This window comes from Cygnus olor, chromosome 10 (assembly GCF_009769625.2).
Source record: "Cygnus olor isolate bCygOlo1 chromosome 10, bCygOlo1.pri.v2, whole genome shotgun sequence".
Lineage (NCBI taxonomy): Eukaryota > Metazoa > Chordata > Aves > Anseriformes > Anatidae > Cygnus > Cygnus olor.
The window spans coordinates 11,695,487-11,711,865 of record NC_049178.1 but is presented as its reverse complement, the minus strand read 5'-3'; the positions used below and the strand labels follow the sequence as shown (position 1 = coordinate 11,711,865).

General features: G+C 44.7%; 1 protein-coding gene across 3 annotated transcripts in view; it reads left to right on the top strand.

Annotated features, from left to right (window-relative positions):
- The window catches only part of SLC41A3 (solute carrier family 41 member 3), a 120,741-nt gene that overhangs the window by 75,725 nt on the left and 28,637 nt on the right, over positions 1-16,379 (top strand). Inside the window, exon 1 of one of the 3 annotated variants that reach the window (XM_040569155.1) lies at positions 14,902-15,013. The exons of the other annotated variants lie outside the window; for them this stretch is intronic. The gene's annotated coding sequence lies outside the window, so the exon portion shown is untranslated. Of the gene's footprint in view, positions 1-14,901; positions 15,014-16,379 lie in introns of those variants that run through there. 3 annotated transcript variants of the gene reach the window in all.

Below are 16,379 nucleotides of genomic sequence, written 5' to 3'. Positions count from 1 at the left end.
TTATCACTCCTGAGGTTTACCCTCTCTGTGCATTTGTGTGTGTGTCTTTCTATTTCTGTATATTAAAGGCTCTGGGTCAAACCCTGATATTCTGAGTCTATTTTTACTCAGTTGCTACTCAGGCAAAACTTCCATTGACACTAACTGGAAAGCTGCCTAAGTAAAGGGCTCTGAGGGAATTCAGAAGCTGGCTGTAACTCAGCTTCATTTTTTTTTACTTCTGAAATTCCCTTTCTTGAGGCTGTCTTAGTATCTTTAAGCTTGCATTAGCAAATCCTCGGCTGGTGCAAGTTGGCTTTGCAGTACTATAGCCAAACATTGATTTTTTTTTTATGTCACTTGGATCTTTTCTGCTTGCCATTTGGGATAAGTGTCCTGGGGGTCTGTCCTTCGTAGGACTTTCCCCATGGAATGGGATGGGGATATGTGGGTGAAGCCAGCAGATGGCAGCAGAGCTGTGCTGACTTGCAATGGCTATGGATCTGGCATGCAGAATATTTATCTTTTTTTTTTTTCTTTCTTTTTCTCCCTCATCATTGGAAACATTTGGAGTGTGCTGGCAGGAATTCAAACAAGTTGCCTCCAATCTCAAAGCCCTCCCTGCTGCTTTCCTCCTATCCTGCAGCTTCCGAGCTTGTTCTTCCTGAACCGGTGCCACTCCGTAGCACAAAGGCAGCAGGTTGGGATCTGGCATGGAAGGCCCCGTGTGAAAGACACCTGAGGAGTAACTGGCTCGGGGAGTGAAATATATCCAGTGGATGAAAGGAAAGGGTCCTCTGGTAGCACATTGAAAGTGGATGTCAGGTGGAACCTCTGAATGGGGGCAGACAGAAAGGAAGAATCACTTCTTTTTATCCTTAACTTGATTTTTAGTTTTTAGCCCTGCTAAAATCCTGCACTTGCTTCCTGGGAATGACTTGATGAGGAAGAACACAGGCGAGGCCGTCCTAGACAGATGGTGCTGCAAAAAAAGGGTGGCAGTGAGGAGTCGTGGAAAGAAATGGAGGAGTGGGTGTGAAAAGAGGACAGGGAGAGAGGGAGGATGTGTGACGCAGGCACGAGCAGGTCTGGGAGGAATGATGTAAAGCGGCCCCTGAAGTGAGCAGGGGAGCTTGTGGTACGGGAAAGTCGTGTCCACAAGAAGCAGCTTGTATAAGCTCCCAGGCGCTTCCTGGGTTCTGCAGTCGCACTGATGAGAGGTGCCAAGCTCCTTACCTGACACAGTGAAAGGCTTTGTTCTCTGCTTTCTGTCCACATCCTGAGCTCTGCTTTGCTGGTGCTACCAGTCAAACCAGGTTGGGAACTTGGGACCAACACCCACAATTGCTTTCTTACCATCCTCTGACCCACCTTGGGTTTTTACTGTTAGCTGTACCATCTGCTAGCTGTTCCTGGAGATAGTGGGTGAAGCTGTGCTCTGGGCCACAATGCTGGTCCTGGAAAATAAGCTGTGTTTTGATGAAAGCTATGTTTTGTTATTAGAAAAGTGGTGGTGGAAGAGTTACCAAGGGCTTATTTGCTGCCTCTGCAAAGGAGGGATTCCCAAATTGCACTGTGGCACTTGGTGGAAGCCACAGTCTTATTTGCTGGTAAATGTCAAACCTCTGAATCTCTCAAGAAAAGGGATATATCCCTGTTATGCTCCCAGACCCATTAATTGTGGCAGCAGAGAAATGATATCTTGCCAGTATGACCTTTAGGAGAAGGTGGTGAATAGGTTAGGAGGAAAACGGGTCGGCTGCTCTCAGTGACTGCATGTGGATAGCAGAAGGAGGACCGCTACACCCACTTAATGTTCTGCGGACTTAACACACTTCCAGTTTTACATGGTGCTCATTATCTGGCCAGACAGTTCATCCTAACAATTTTGTTTGTGTTGACCACTGTTTATTTAAATGCTAATGAAGTATAATTGAGCTTAAAAATACACCCTCTTTAAACCTCAACTTACCTTGACAATGCGAGTGGAACACGAAATTTCTCTTTTGTCAGTCAACCTTAGGGAGAGACTTCAGGTTTTTTACCCTCTGATACAACAGAATATCCTAACGGTTGGCCCAGGCAGCTGGTTCAGTTGCAAAAGATAAATTTGGCTTCAAATGCACTCCTGAACTTCTGGGGAGAACATGTTGCCTTTCTTGGGATATCTGCATACGCAGTAAAATGTAGAAATCCCTTGTCCTACAAGCCTTTTCTCAAGGTTGCTGATCAAGTGTTTAGCAAGCCAAGAGGGCTGAGTAATTTGGATAATTTAAATAAGGAGCCCCTCATGCTTCTCAGCTTCATTCATTACTATACTTAATATGTAATTACAGTTAGGTGAAATACCATTAGCCATTAATTCCCTGTTACTGATGAAAAATGGAATTGAGTTACCACTTGTAAGAGGCTTATTTCATGCTTTTTAGTGCCTCAGCCTACAGCAGAGCATCTCTGAAATAACTGTGGAGTAAGCAAAGCATGACTTTCCTAGAGCTGGGCTGGAGCTGTGAGCCAACCTGAACAATCAAGATTTAGGACTTTTGTTCAGGATTTTTGACATTACCTGCAGCTGAGCAGCTTTAGGGGCTTTTGCTGGTGGATGTTTCTTTCTGCTCCGTGGCTCAGGGAGGGAGAGGTGGGCACTCCATGCAGCGGAGAGCTGAGGTGTTTCATGTGGGATGATGTGCACATCGCAAAGTCTCTGTTGTAATCCTTGGCTTCCTCCCTTATCTTTCCAGGGTGTATCTGTGCAGATGGGAACAGGCAGAACCAAGTCCAGCTTCCCTGTTTCTGAGCTGGCCAGGCACAAGCTGGTTCTGGTCCAGGTGCCGTGGAAGTGCATTAGCAGAGTGCGGAGCCAGATCTAATACTCCCTGCCCTGTGGCACAGGTGGGTGAGGAGCGAGAGCAGCTCTCTGCTCATAGACACAGACACACCTAACCCCTTTGTGAGGCACAGAAGAGCCAGAGAAGGGATGTCCAGGAGCGTGGGCAGCCCAGGAGCCTGCCCAGAACCACCTCCGCTCTGTGTTTTTACTGCAGGGTTGCAGGTTTGGTGTGTGAAAGCACCAGCAAAAAGTTGTTGTCCAAAGTGAGAACTTTTGTTTCCCTTTAAGCTGTGGATAATTATGACCTACCTTAAGGTAGTGTTGTAAAGCTTCATTTCTTAATATTTGCTGTTTGGGATCTCAAAAGGCAGGTGTTAGACAGGAATGAGGTATGACTTGAGCTTCAAATCCTAACTTTCTTGCCCCTGAGGATCTCTAAGGGAAGACATGCTTTGTACTGTGGGGCAATGACCAGTTTCATTACCCACAAGGAGTGGCTTTGCCTTCTTAAGTTACCCTCTTAAAAGGGTAAAAAGTCATGTTGGACTGCATGGGAGAATCTTATTACTTGGTGCTAGAGCAAGAGACTCAATGTGTATGTATACACACAAGATGTACTTTACATTCAGGGTGAGGAGCCCCATAGAGCTCTTCCTTCAGTTTCCAGCAATTTTGTGTGTGCCTGGGAACTCTTGTTCCGTGTAATTTCTCAACAGAAATCATGACTCTGTCCACAGAGTTAATTATGATATATTTGACGTCTTATTAAAAAGCACAGCTGCAGGCCTAAATGTATACAGCAGGCTTCCTCCGAGTCTATCACTTTGCTCAACCCAACATTGCTGCAAGGTCACAGCTCTTCAGAAAGCCACATTAACTACAAACTGGCACTTATGCTGAATAAATTCACTTCATTCAATACTGTAAAAAAAAAAAAAAAAGTCATCAGTTATCTTCTCCTGATGAGGTGTACCTGATAACAGGCTTGTGACTGCCTCTTTGTTACTTCATGATCATCTTGCCTTTATTTTCTCTCCTTTCCATTCTGCAAGAGCATATGGGCCTCTTTGTTTTGAAAAGAGAGACTAGATCATGGGACTAAATAAAATGAATCATAGATTATTAAGTGTTAAAGCCAGAAGGGACCATTATGACCAAATCCTCTGACCTGCATAACACAGGCCAGAGAATCACATCCAAAAATTCCTGGAGCAAGTCCTCCATTTGTATGGGAGCTATGAGGATATTTGTTATAAGAATCTTAATTTAAATACCACAAATGATGGAGAAGTCTTTCTGATAATAGTAATTGCCTTGAAGCCATGACAACTCTCTGTCCCCAGCCAAAGTATGCAGGGCTCAACTATAATATGATCGTTTTACACTACAAACAGTTTTGGGAGGAGGAGGTCAAAGCAGAAAATAAACAGAGTTTCAAAGAGATGGCTATGAACTGACTGTAGCTCAAGAAATCAGTGAAAACTGCCCATTGAAAGGAGGGAAAGAAGATGGATTAAGCCAGAGTTTACTGAGGATATTTTAAGTCTTCTAAACCAGGCTCTGATATAGGTGGAATAGCTTCCTCTTGATCTTGAGGATTCTGTATTCTTGATCTTGATTCTGCATTTCTCTTTCCACCTAGTTTGATGCTCTGGACAAGAAGCTTCAGACTTGAAACAACCAGAGTGTAAGGTCCCGCAGTGCCTCTGCTCATAGCCTGCTTGCTTTGCAAAGTGCTCATTCCTCCCACAGACTGCTTGGAAGCCTGTTTTTTTCTGATAGCTCATTTACTGGGAGTGTAACCTGACCTTTAAAGGGTTCATGTTCAATTACTCCTGTGCCACTTTCTGGTCACAAAGCAAAGATCTCCAACAGCTGAGGAGGCAGTGCAGCTGATGAGGATGTTTACAGCCAAACCCCTTAGCAGAAGGGAAAAGAAACACTGGAGTTTCTCAGAAAGCCACAGGCAAATGAGTGAGCTCTTAAGGAGTATCCATTTGTCCCTCTCCGCCAACTTGCCTCTAGGTCATAACATCCTTTATAAGAAGTTTTATATTGTTTCCACTATTGGGATCTACCAATAATGGAGTCTTTAGGGCAAAATAAATATGATTATACCTGTCAACCCCACTGACTATCTTCGTATGCAGCTTGCAAGGTTATCACATAAATAACTGACACCATGGTTCATATCGTGCCATTGATTAGCTAGCTGCTGACTGAAACATCCACCCAGTGCTTTGAAGATGAAGTGCTGAATATTTATTGTCATCATCATACTTCTGGCTTTCAGTTCCATGGAGAAGGGCCAGCACTGAAGCTCCAGCTCCAACCACCCTAAACATGGGTGTTGTTTGGAAGCTGATCTACAATCGGGTTCCAAGTTTAGCAAATTTTTATCATGGAGTGAATAAAACCCCAGGTGTGACCATCCTGGGGGCAAATCCCTGGCCTCACTGGAATCAGTTGGACTATTGCCAGAGGCTGGAGTTAGAGCCAGGAGTGCATACTTGAGGTTCGAGATAGGATCGTATTTACAACTTGATCCTAACTCCTTACTTAAAGTTGGGCAGGAGGTGAGAGTGTTGTGAAGTTTGTACCCTTTCCTAAGGATTTTTGAGTAGAAGCAGCTAAATAAAAATGTTTTCTTCAGACTCTCTTAGCCTGGGGTTTGTTCCCAGGCAACGGCGAAAACTTGATGATCTGCCCCATCTCCTCCTCCTGTGGCATATATGTCCCCTGTATGGGATGTTGCCAGTGCAAGTGGTTTAGCATGTTAGCCCAGCATATCTAGAAACTTGGGATGAATTTTATTCTCTGAAAGATGTTTATCTCTGTAGACAGAAATGCACCTCTGAGAGCAGCCTTTCTGTGTTTTGGGAAAGTGTGAGATCAGATGAGGGTGGGACCCTTTAGCAGGGCTGCGTGAAGACCTCAGACAGAGCCAGTCTCAGTTCTCTCTGGCTGCAGCCAGCCTTATCCGGCAGAATTGTCCTCCTTGAGGACAAGTTAGGCTTTCTGTCTGAGGAGTCTTGAACTAAGGCAATATGTTTCTTCATGTTGATACGCAGAGGTTGCAGGCAGAAAGAAAAGGGCTGCTTCTTGCCTCCGCCACTGTTTCGCTTGCACCTGCGCTGCGGCCAAACATAGTGTGTCCCCTGTCAGCCACACAGACCTGCCAAAAACACACGCAGCTGCTGCCTGCTTGGGAAGGCTGAGAGCCGGAGCTGGGAGCCAGCCCTGCACCAGCTGCAGAGCAGCTGCTGCCCAGAGGCACTTCGTGCTCGAGCTGCCGTGCACTGCATCCCGTTGCGGTGCCACGATGCTCGCTGGGACTGCAGCTCTGGCTTTTGACATCCAGCTTGCCTTCTGCTGCGCTGAAACTCATTAATCCCTTTCCAACTCTGTACGCTGTTCCCAGTGTTTGTAGCTTCTGATGAATTCAGAGCTTGAGGATTAGTTTCTGTGGCCATTAGAGAAGAAGGAATGCACTGAAAAAGGAGTGTTTTAAGAAAGTGGCTGTAGTTCTGGAGAGGCTGGGCTGCCAGTAGTTACAGGTAGACGGAGAGCTTGCTCCTTCCTGGGCTGGGGCAGGGTGTTGGGCAGATTCTGGCAACCAAAACAGCTAGGGGACAAGGAAGAGTAAGTGATCTACGTTTTACTATGGCAAACTCTTCTACGCAGTGTCAGTATATCTCATTGCGTGATTTACTTTCCCTTGCTCTGAAGGGGGCTTTGGATTTAACATTGTGAGTGTGGGGAAACAAATGCTTACCCCTCGGATTTCAGTGTCTCCATGCACAATATCCATCGGCGTACGCAGTAGACCCAGTGAGCCAGAGGCACTTACTGTGCAAAGTTTAAGGATTAAGGTTTTAACTTGGCCTGAACAGATTTCCCCTGAGCAGCTCGTTGCTGTGGGGGTGACAGCACTGGAACAGGCTGCCCAGAGAGGCTGTAGAGTCTCCTACTCCAGATACATTAAAACCCGCCTGGATGCCATCCTGTGCATCGTGCTGTAGGTGACCCTGCTTGGCAAGGGGTAGGACCAGATGATCTCCAGAGGTCCCTTCCCACCTCAGCCGTTCTGTGATTCTGCCAGCCCTCCCAGTGTTGCTCTGAAATGGAAACCTCCCTGCACAGCTGCAGTGCGGAGATGAGTGGTTGTGCCAAAATAGTTGTTAACCAGATGGGAAGAAACCCAGATCCATCCACAGGCACAGGCTTTGCTGAACCCCAAAGGCATACGGCTGTTGTGGTCGCTGCACTCTGTGGTAAAAACCTAAAAAAATTGTATGAGCAGAGACGTCTGCAGTCAGAAAGGGCAGTGATGTTAGGCTTTGTTTACTGCTGAAGATTTTTTGCTAAGAGACACTTAGAGTAGGATTTGTATTGTCTGTTTACTGTCCTTTAAAATCCAGTTGAAGGTAGCAGTAGTCAGTGGAGAAAGATAAGCTCTTCAGCTGGGTACCATCTGAAGAGACATGTTTAAGATGCATGGAACAAATTGTCCCCTGAAGGTGCCTGACTCTTACCTGCCTAATGTTTAATGGGTTGGATCCAGCCTGTTTCCGTTGTGACATATTCAGACAGGCTTTAGACACTAGTCAAGTTATGCTGGTTTAATAGTGCTCACCACTCACGTTTTCCCTCTTATCTGTGAAAGGCAAAGATTTACGTAGCTGAGCTGATGCTCAGAAAACCAGAGGAGCTCAGTTGAGTGCCTGAGAATGAGAACTGCAGCTAACTGCAATTTATAAAGCACCTGAGGATGTATCTACAAGCATTGGTAGTTTGTTACTTTCAGAAGGTAACTAGTCAGTATTTCTCACAGTTAGTAAATTGTTGAGGGGGTGGGAACTCTGAAAGCTATTTCATCCATCCTCTGTTGTAGCTACATGCATGTAGGTGTTTGTGCTTTTACAGATCTCCACTATTGGAGACATGCTGCGTAAAGCTTCGTTGTTCTGTAGTTTGAAAGCTCTTCTTAAGGTGAAGCCCAGTTTCCCATGTCTTTTTGGGTGCTTGTTAGTGTTTCAATGTAGACAATTAGTGTATTAAAAAGCAACAAAATAAACCAAAAATTTCCCAAAAACATTGCAGGGGGTGAGAGAGGAGAAGGGAGGCCTGTAGTACATTTGAGCACATAGCTAAATTTTGGCAGCAGCAAGTTAATGGCTGTCTCTGATATTAAATTGTCTCTGATATAAATTGGAGGCTGCTCTGTCTGGGGAATTAAGGTTGAAGCATTTAGGTTTTTTAGGCTGGTCTGCTCGAACAAACTGCAAAAGACTTTTTAAGGGCTCACCCGGTTCAAGTTAACGAAATGTATTCAATCAGAATGATTTGATTGGAGAAAATAAGGGAGAATAGGGAGAACTTCAGCAAGATCTTTTTTACACCTGTAAAAGACATTTTTGTTTAGCTTTGTGACCTGGTATTTGTTCAGTTAGTGATAGTCCCCTGGTATTATAGAAAGGAAGTTGTTTTAATCCTCATTCGTGGCCAGAATTTTCTGTGAGGGTGCAAATTCCTCAAAAGCTCATTAAATTATTACCTTCATCCTCGACTGCATGCTGCAAAAACATTTCTCCCAGTCTTAATGTCACCGTCTGTTCAGGCTTATTATTACAGAGTAGATCACAAGACGTAATGCACTGCTAGCGCTGCTGCTGCGGGCTCCAAGCAGACCATCACAAATATGGAAAGTGCAGGGCCCATGTACCTATTATGGTTCTCATTACTCCGAACCACTTCACTGCCAGCTCCGAGTTTCCAGGCGGGGCAGGGCAGGGCAGGGCAGTGTCTGTTCCTGAGGTCCCTCTCTTGTGAATGCATTAAATGCCCGGGTGCTCAGCGGGTTGGCTCTCATTATTAGCCCAGACCTCTAAACAGAGAAGCCTGTTTGCCCGTCATTTCAAGGACTCTGTTTTGTGCTTAGCACACAGATACATAAATAGATCTTGCCTTAAGATATCAGAGCTGTTTTGGGTCCTATTTGTGGCAGAAGCGAGCTACTAATGGAATAAAAATCTATAAGTGCAATGTCTCATGTGTCTGCAGCTTTTTTCACCCAAGTGTTTCAGAAAGCTTTACCCCAGACCATGCTCAGTTGTTAATTGTAATTATCTCCATAGTATAAATGAGACGGAGACACAAGAGACTAAATTGCTGCTCAAACTAGCAGTGCATGGCATAAAGCTGGATGTAAGCTTTGGCTTGCCTTCTCCAAGCTTTCTTTCTCAAAGGCAAGACCGTGCTGCCTCTGAAGTGTGCAGACCTGCCAATATCCTTCTGGGTCATATCAAAGGTTTTGGTAAATAGATGAAATATCTATTTAGCATGCGTCATGTGCTACGACTTCTTATTCTTTCTGAATCCACGGGGCTTTGAATCTAATATAAACCACTCACTGCTAATAGAGGGAAGCAATAGCTCTGCTTATGGCCAGAGGCACAGAGAGGGTTGGATAAGACCGAGTGTACGGATTCCTGAAAAGCCAAGGCGTGTAATGGCTACTCTCAGCATGCTGGTATGAGACTCACAGGCAGCAGGTGGGCTGTATACCCATGGGCAGGCTCTGGACCAGCTCTTGCAAAACCAACACATGCACTTCTTGCATTCAGGAACTGAGTGTTTCCATGCACAAAATGAGAGGTGGCATGCAAGCAAGAACGGGCTGTCTTTTCCCCTTCTCCAGCCTGCCAGTGAAAAATCAGGATTTCCTAGTATGATACTTGTCTCTGTAGTAATGTTTTATATATATTTATGTATGTATATGTAATGTATATGTAATGTATGTGTATATGTATGCATGTATACATATACACACACTTGCATGCAGTCAGATTTTTAAACTACTTTGCTGTGGTTGCTATGTCAGGACAAGATCTCCTTGCATGGTGGTGAATACAAATGCTTGAAGTTAGAGTTTGAGCCTGGAAAGATGGTCCTCATTAAGAGGGAGAAAGGTCTGGACAAGAAGAGATCAGGGCGTAATGGAAGGTGATACAATCTAGTGGTTACAGCATTAAGGACAGCTGGTTTTCTGCTTGGAGTCTTCTGCTGGTATCTCTGTAGCTTTGCGTAAGCTAGCTAAAGTGTCTCGTGTCTCAGTTTCCTTCAACGTACCACAAGGGAAATGCAACCCGAGTTGTAAAGGGAGAGCTGTCTTTTTTTTTTTTTTTTTTTTTTTTTTAAGCCAAGGATCCCCGAAGTCTTTCACAAATAGAAAGTCAGGTTCAAAACAAGCTCAGCTGGTCTGGGTTGAAGGAAATGCACAGAAATAGTGCCCCCTGCTCCGGGAATGTACCCGTGTCTGGGACTGAATGTTACCACAGTGCTTTCTCACAGCCTGGCACAGCAGTTCAGAACAGGGTAGGGAGATCAGGCACTGCATACCTTTGAAGGAGGAGTCAAAATGCAGATTTGAAGAATGTAATTTACCCAGGCTGGAGCTAGGGGATAACAGCGTACTGCTCTTTATTCCTTCAGTCTGCACCCATGTTTGACAGCCTTCCTATTGTCGTGTTTTGTCCTTTCTGGTGGCAGAAGACTGATTCCAGAGATGGTGCCTTGTGCTTGTAGGGCTGCTCTACAAGCAGCTGTAGGTGAAGTGTATGCTGCATCCAGCTGTCCTTGCACGAGGGCACCACAGCTACTGGGTCGCCTGTCTGGATGTGTCTAGTGGCTTTCCAGCCATGGGAAGCACTCAGGCAAATGTGCTTTGAAGAGTGCATCCCCCAGCACAGCTGATGCAGCATTTCTAACCTTGCTGTTTGGATGGGAACATGCCCTTTAGTTTGGCTTCAAAAGGCAGAAGTGATCTTTCTAAAGTATCACAGGATAGGGGTTCCTGTGGTATCTAAGGCTAAGTACCCTGTGGTATCTAAGACACAGTTTCAAGGTTATATCCAAAACCAACTTTTATTTTTCAAAATTCAAATAGACTCAAAAAACCCTTGCAAGTTCTTGCCTTTCTTTCCAGAACTATATGGTTCTTAGCCTGGTTCTTTCAAAAGGTTGAAAATAAATCAGCTCCCCTCTAAAGAGTAAATAATCCTGCTATCTGACACTAGCTCTGTGTTGGATTAGACCTAGAAGGAAGGTAAGTGTAGTAGCACATACTCAAAAAGAACCCACCAAGTCCCAAAGCCCAACACTGCCAGGGTTAATCTGCCGGGAGCACTTTCTATTAAATATAGAAACCAGTTTTCCATCTCACAAGTTGGATATAAATAAATAATATATATATTTGAGGAGAGCCTGGCATGGCCCCAAATGAACCTGATCAGCCTGTATTGCAGAGCTGTCACAGAGAGCTGTAAGCCTCCTTACCACATTGTGAAAAAGCTGACAAGCTGTGGCTCAGTCACGGAGCAGGGACGCAGGTTTTTCCCCTTGCTTCTCTCTTCCTGTGGGTGATGTGCCAAGCTCTGAGCAGGGCTGCAGGGGCTAAGGATGAGCTCTGCTGGGACTGTTGTGTTTGTCCTCTTCTGCCTGTGGAGGAAAATAGCACTGATGGGGGAAAAAAAACAAAACAGCAGGAAGTTGGTGCTTGGTGTGTGGGAGAAAAGTCAGGACTGAAATAGAACTGAAAGTGCTGGAAAAAGTTGTTACTTGCAGTTTTCGCTGTGAGGAGAGTTTGTCAGATTGGGGCTTGCACAAATAAATGGTACTGCGAGCAAGAGTTTAGAGGTGATTAGGCCTTTGCCTGGGTAAGCCAGGGAAGGAGCACTTGGTAATTAATGTGGACAAACAAAAACTCAGGTTTTGAAGCATCCCATAATTTGAATGAGATTGAGTTTGGATCCAAACCTGCTTTTTTGGGTCTAATACCAGCAGAATTGGGACATTTATATAACTTTTTTTTTTCTTTTTTTTTTTTTTCTTTCTCCAGAATTCTACTTAACAAATAATCTGCTTGAGGAAGCCCATAAACTAGATGGAAGACATTACAGTATTGATCTATTATTTATATTCTACTAATACGTCTTCCCTGCTACCCAGCCCACAAATGGTTTCTGCCCGTAAGTAGTAAGTTACAACAATTCTGCACTCAGCAATAGCAACACATTGCTCCCCAGGTGACCAGGGGCTCACTGAGCAAAGAACGTAGTATTTGGGGGTGTTAGCAGAGGGGTACTGGTGTGTGGCTTTGGTTGTGTTGGAGTGGAGAGGAGAAAGGCCACATACGTGAGGGTAGAAACTGAACAGCGGCTTTTGGCTCCAGTAATAGGGACATAGGCAAATGGCAAAATCCTCCTCGTTCTGTTTCCCTCATCGCTGCCTTCTTACAGGGCACTAGCAAGGACACATCTCCTTGCACAGGGGGTATGCTGGGGACAAGTGGCTCTCTCACTAGCTGCACCAGGGGTCCTGTGGTTAGGGAAGCTGTAGCCACATTCCTCTCCAAGAAGGCTTCTGCTTGAGTTTGTGCTCTGATCCATCCCTGCCTGAGAAGTACAAGCATGCTATTAAGTCAATCTCAAAATCCATGGGATTGAGTTGAGCTTGGTGCCTCCCATGGCTTGCAAAAGGCCTAAATGCTGTTTTATGGGAGTTTTGTATTGGGGTGTCTGGGGGTTAAAATGCATTTGTGCAATAACTGTGTAGTTTGCACACACATTTGGTAAGTCTTGAGACAGGGTACACAAAACTGCATCTGCTTTGTTAGACAATGACGTTGAAAAGGTGCCCCTGAAAGCTTATGGCTATAACCGTCCTTTTAAAATGCTGCTTTTTGGTAACAAATGTGTCTGTGCTCAGTCTTCGTAATCCCATTCAAGCCCTGTGTTTTCTGTTAAGTCTTGGGCCAAGCCTGAGGCCATTTCTCATGGTGATCTCTGGAACACCTGTCAGGCAGGAGCTGGACTGAGACCAGCAATTCATTCCAGATGCAGCCAAGCAATCCTTAGCTTCTAATGACTCCTAGCCATTAATGCTCTGATAATTGGTAACTTTGCAGCGGAGGGGTTTCTTCGTTCCTTGACTAATTTCCTCTGCCATTCAGACCTGCCAAATCACTTTGTTTGCATACCCTGTTTTGCCAAACAATATTGTTTGGAGTCCCCAGACCCTTTCTCCACCAAGATGCAGCTTTTCAGACAGGAATGTTAGCTGCTGTTTGCAGCAGCAAACAGCTAAGAAGTCAAATGCAAAGATTCAGAACACAGATCAACAAAATCCAAGAATGAAATGGCTGCTTAAGGAAATATTCTAGCAAACCAGAAAGATGTTTCAGAATGATCATTTCTGAGTCACTTAATAAAATCACTTCAGCACAGCTGTGCCCTAAGGAATAACCATCTAGATTTAATTCCTCTTAAGTAAGAGCCATTTATCTGTGGGGAAAGGATGCTGGATGAGAGCTTTGTTCCTTTTCCTTGGGAGCAATGACTTGTCTCCAAATACATTTAGCAGTGCCAAACATTCTCTGCAGGACTGAGTGTTTTTGAAAGGTGGTTTATTTTAACAGTAACAAAAAATAAAATAAAAATACAGTAAAAGGATCACTACCTTACTTTAAGAAATCACTCCCAGGCAGAACTGAACGGTAGAGATGATGCTCCCTTTACCTACTTTTGGAGCTGCTCTATCCCAACAGAAAGATTTCTTACTGTCATCTCCCTCATACTCAAAGCACCTAAGAAATCAGAGATGAGATTTACCACTCACAGGGCTGTGTCCTGCATCAAGACAGTTTGGGTGTCACACATTCTTGAATGGTTCTGCAAATTATCTTGAAGTGGTCACTACAAACCAAGAACCACAGAAAGACTGAGTAGTGCCAGCTTTTGCCTAGTGTTCTGATGTGCACTACAGGGAATTGATATGAGTGCTCCGCGTAAATACAGCCATCTTGTTTCTTGGCGTAGATGCAGTTATGTTAAACTAAGCATGCTGAGATGGCTACGAGTACTCATTCATCATGATATCCTACTAATTTTCAGGGGTCAGGAACAATGTTCCTTTTTAATAGTTAAAATTGCATTAAGTGAACAGAGCATAGTTGGTTAGCACCATTAATGTTTGGGAGGTGATGTAGCCTGAGTAGCTGCCCCTTGGTAGATAGGAAAACTCTGTTTTTTCTTTTTCTTTCTTGTCTTACTCAGTAGCCTTAACTGTCAGTGGTGGTAAGAAATGGACCCTGCGGGAGCAGCAAATAACTGGGAAGTTCCAGGAGAATGGGAAGAAAGCTGCACTGTATGCCAGCATTTAAGAGAGCTGATGAAGTATCATTAGTCAAAATAATGGAAGAGCTTACAGGTGACTCATGAATGAAAATAATAGGGCAACCAGTAGCAGTGAAGGTTTATTTAAGAACCACAAATCCCTTTAAATTAGCCTAGTATCCAGTAGGGTTGACAGCTTACAGGCAGCAATCTATTGACTGGCTGACAGTGGCACTGTGATACACTGGTCTCCTGTCAAACATGCAACCACAGCACATTTCAGTTATGAAACCTCACAGAACAATGTGCTGGTCTCTAGAGGTCCAGAAGCGCTACAGTGGTCACTGGATTGATGGAGTCTTCTGCTGGCACAGAAAGGTTCGGTTTTATCCACATTCAGTGCTATTGCCCAATATTGAGCCCCATTCAGTAGTACGCTGTTTGGAAACTTTTGGGAGCTTATCTGCCTGCCTAAAGGTGGGGGACTTGAGGAGAACCGTAAGAAGAGAAAGGGTAATTTGGAAAAGAACTTAGTAATAAAGATGTGAGCGCATCCAGGGGCTAAAAGCTGAAGCCAGACAACTTCAGCCTCATAAAGCAATGTACACTGGATGAGTTCTTAACCCTTGTGGCTGATTCTCCACCATCACTGGCTGTTTTTATGTAGGTCAGGTACTTTTGTAACAGAAATGCTGCAGTTCTAAAGTTGTACCATGTCCGCTGAGTCACACAGGATAAGGCCAGTCCCTTCTGGCGTTCCCAGGAATCAGCCAAAGATGGACTGAAACCAGTGGGTTCTAGCCTGGGATCTGAGCCTTATGCTCAGGCTGCTGAGATTTGGGTTAAAAGTACTATACAACACATGCGTTACAGTGTACTTTTTCTTTTGATTTTCCCTCAGGAAGCTATCTGTGGAAAAACCACAAAAGATTTTGCTTCTTCCCAGGCATATGCAGTTGCCCACGTCTTAAGAGAGGAGATGATACATGAAACATTTCCTCTTGTCAAGCATTCCCTCCTGAGGCACAAGGTATGTCTTTCCTGAAGCGTCATGCAGAGCTATACCAGCTAATTCAGCCACGCGAAACAGTCTAGCAGCACAGGGCTTGGGAAAGGACAGATTCCATGATGCATGCGTCTGTTTCCCATGCTGTATTGCTCATGTTGACTGAGAAAGCCTAGCAATGTAAACATGCCTGGAGGTAGAAAACATACCCTTGGTCTCCTCTGACATTCTGCACTGGGAGCGTTCCCATTTTATGTTATCAGCTTCCATGGAAAGGGGCTGTTTGTGAGAATAACAGCCACGTGTGCTGAGGAACCTGGGTGTGCGTTCTTGGAATGAGGCAGCTGGATCCCATCCCTGACTCTCACTGGCATTTTCTGTTGTGTGGAGGCATTGGCACCACGAAATGTCAGGTCTCAAAATGGAAATGGCCTGACATTGTTTAGGACCTATTCCAGGAAATGCCTCTTGGATAGAAGCACTCTCTTGCTGCCCCTTCTCCGTGACGGCGTGAGGAGAAGTATCTAAAATAGGTCATTGTTATGCACGGAGAGGGCCCTGTTCCCTAAGCTCCCTTGGTTTCCAAGTAAACGAGCTTTGGAGGTAAGTTAGCAAAAGAGGCTGATTCATTAGCAGCAAGGGAAATCTGCGCATTGGAGGGGTGCCCAGCTGCCCAAAGGGATTTACGTAGTGACATGCTTCTCAAATCTTAACAGAACGAGCTGAGTGATACACATGCAGGCTTGAACTATATCACAATCACATGCTCGCTAGGCTCATTTTTTATCTCATGGATTTCTCTGGAGAGTATCAGTTGCTCCAGTCCCTCACAGGGTTTTAAAATTGTAAGGGAAGGAGTCACAGTGAGGTATCTTCTAATGTGAGAAAATTCTCTAGGTTTTCTTTTCCAGATTAGGTCACCTTGTAAGGCAATTCTGGATGGAGTTTGTCCCTGCAGTTACAGAGGCTGTAAATAACATGTGTTACAACATGTTTGATGGGATTTCATTGCGCCATCATTAGTCTATCTGAATATCATATCCTAAATTAATAACAAATTAATTTTATCTGCTGAAAGACCCCAACTGTCACACTCCTGTCCGGAATGAGATCATTTTGGGCAGTTATTTACTCGCAGAGGGAACAGAGCCAATGCATTCTTCTGGCTTTGTTACTGAGGGTAGGCTTGTGCTCCGAGATGCACAAGATCCCTTTGTCGAATTGTCTAGAGCACGGGAGGAGAATTCGGTCTTTTTGGAGCATCTTCCACCTCTTTGTTATGCATCAAGTGGAGGTGCCAGTTAGTACCAGTGATGAGACAGACACTCATCCACAAGATTAGAAACAGAAACCTGCAAACCGCTCTCGCAGAGGAGGCTGAGCAGCTGTC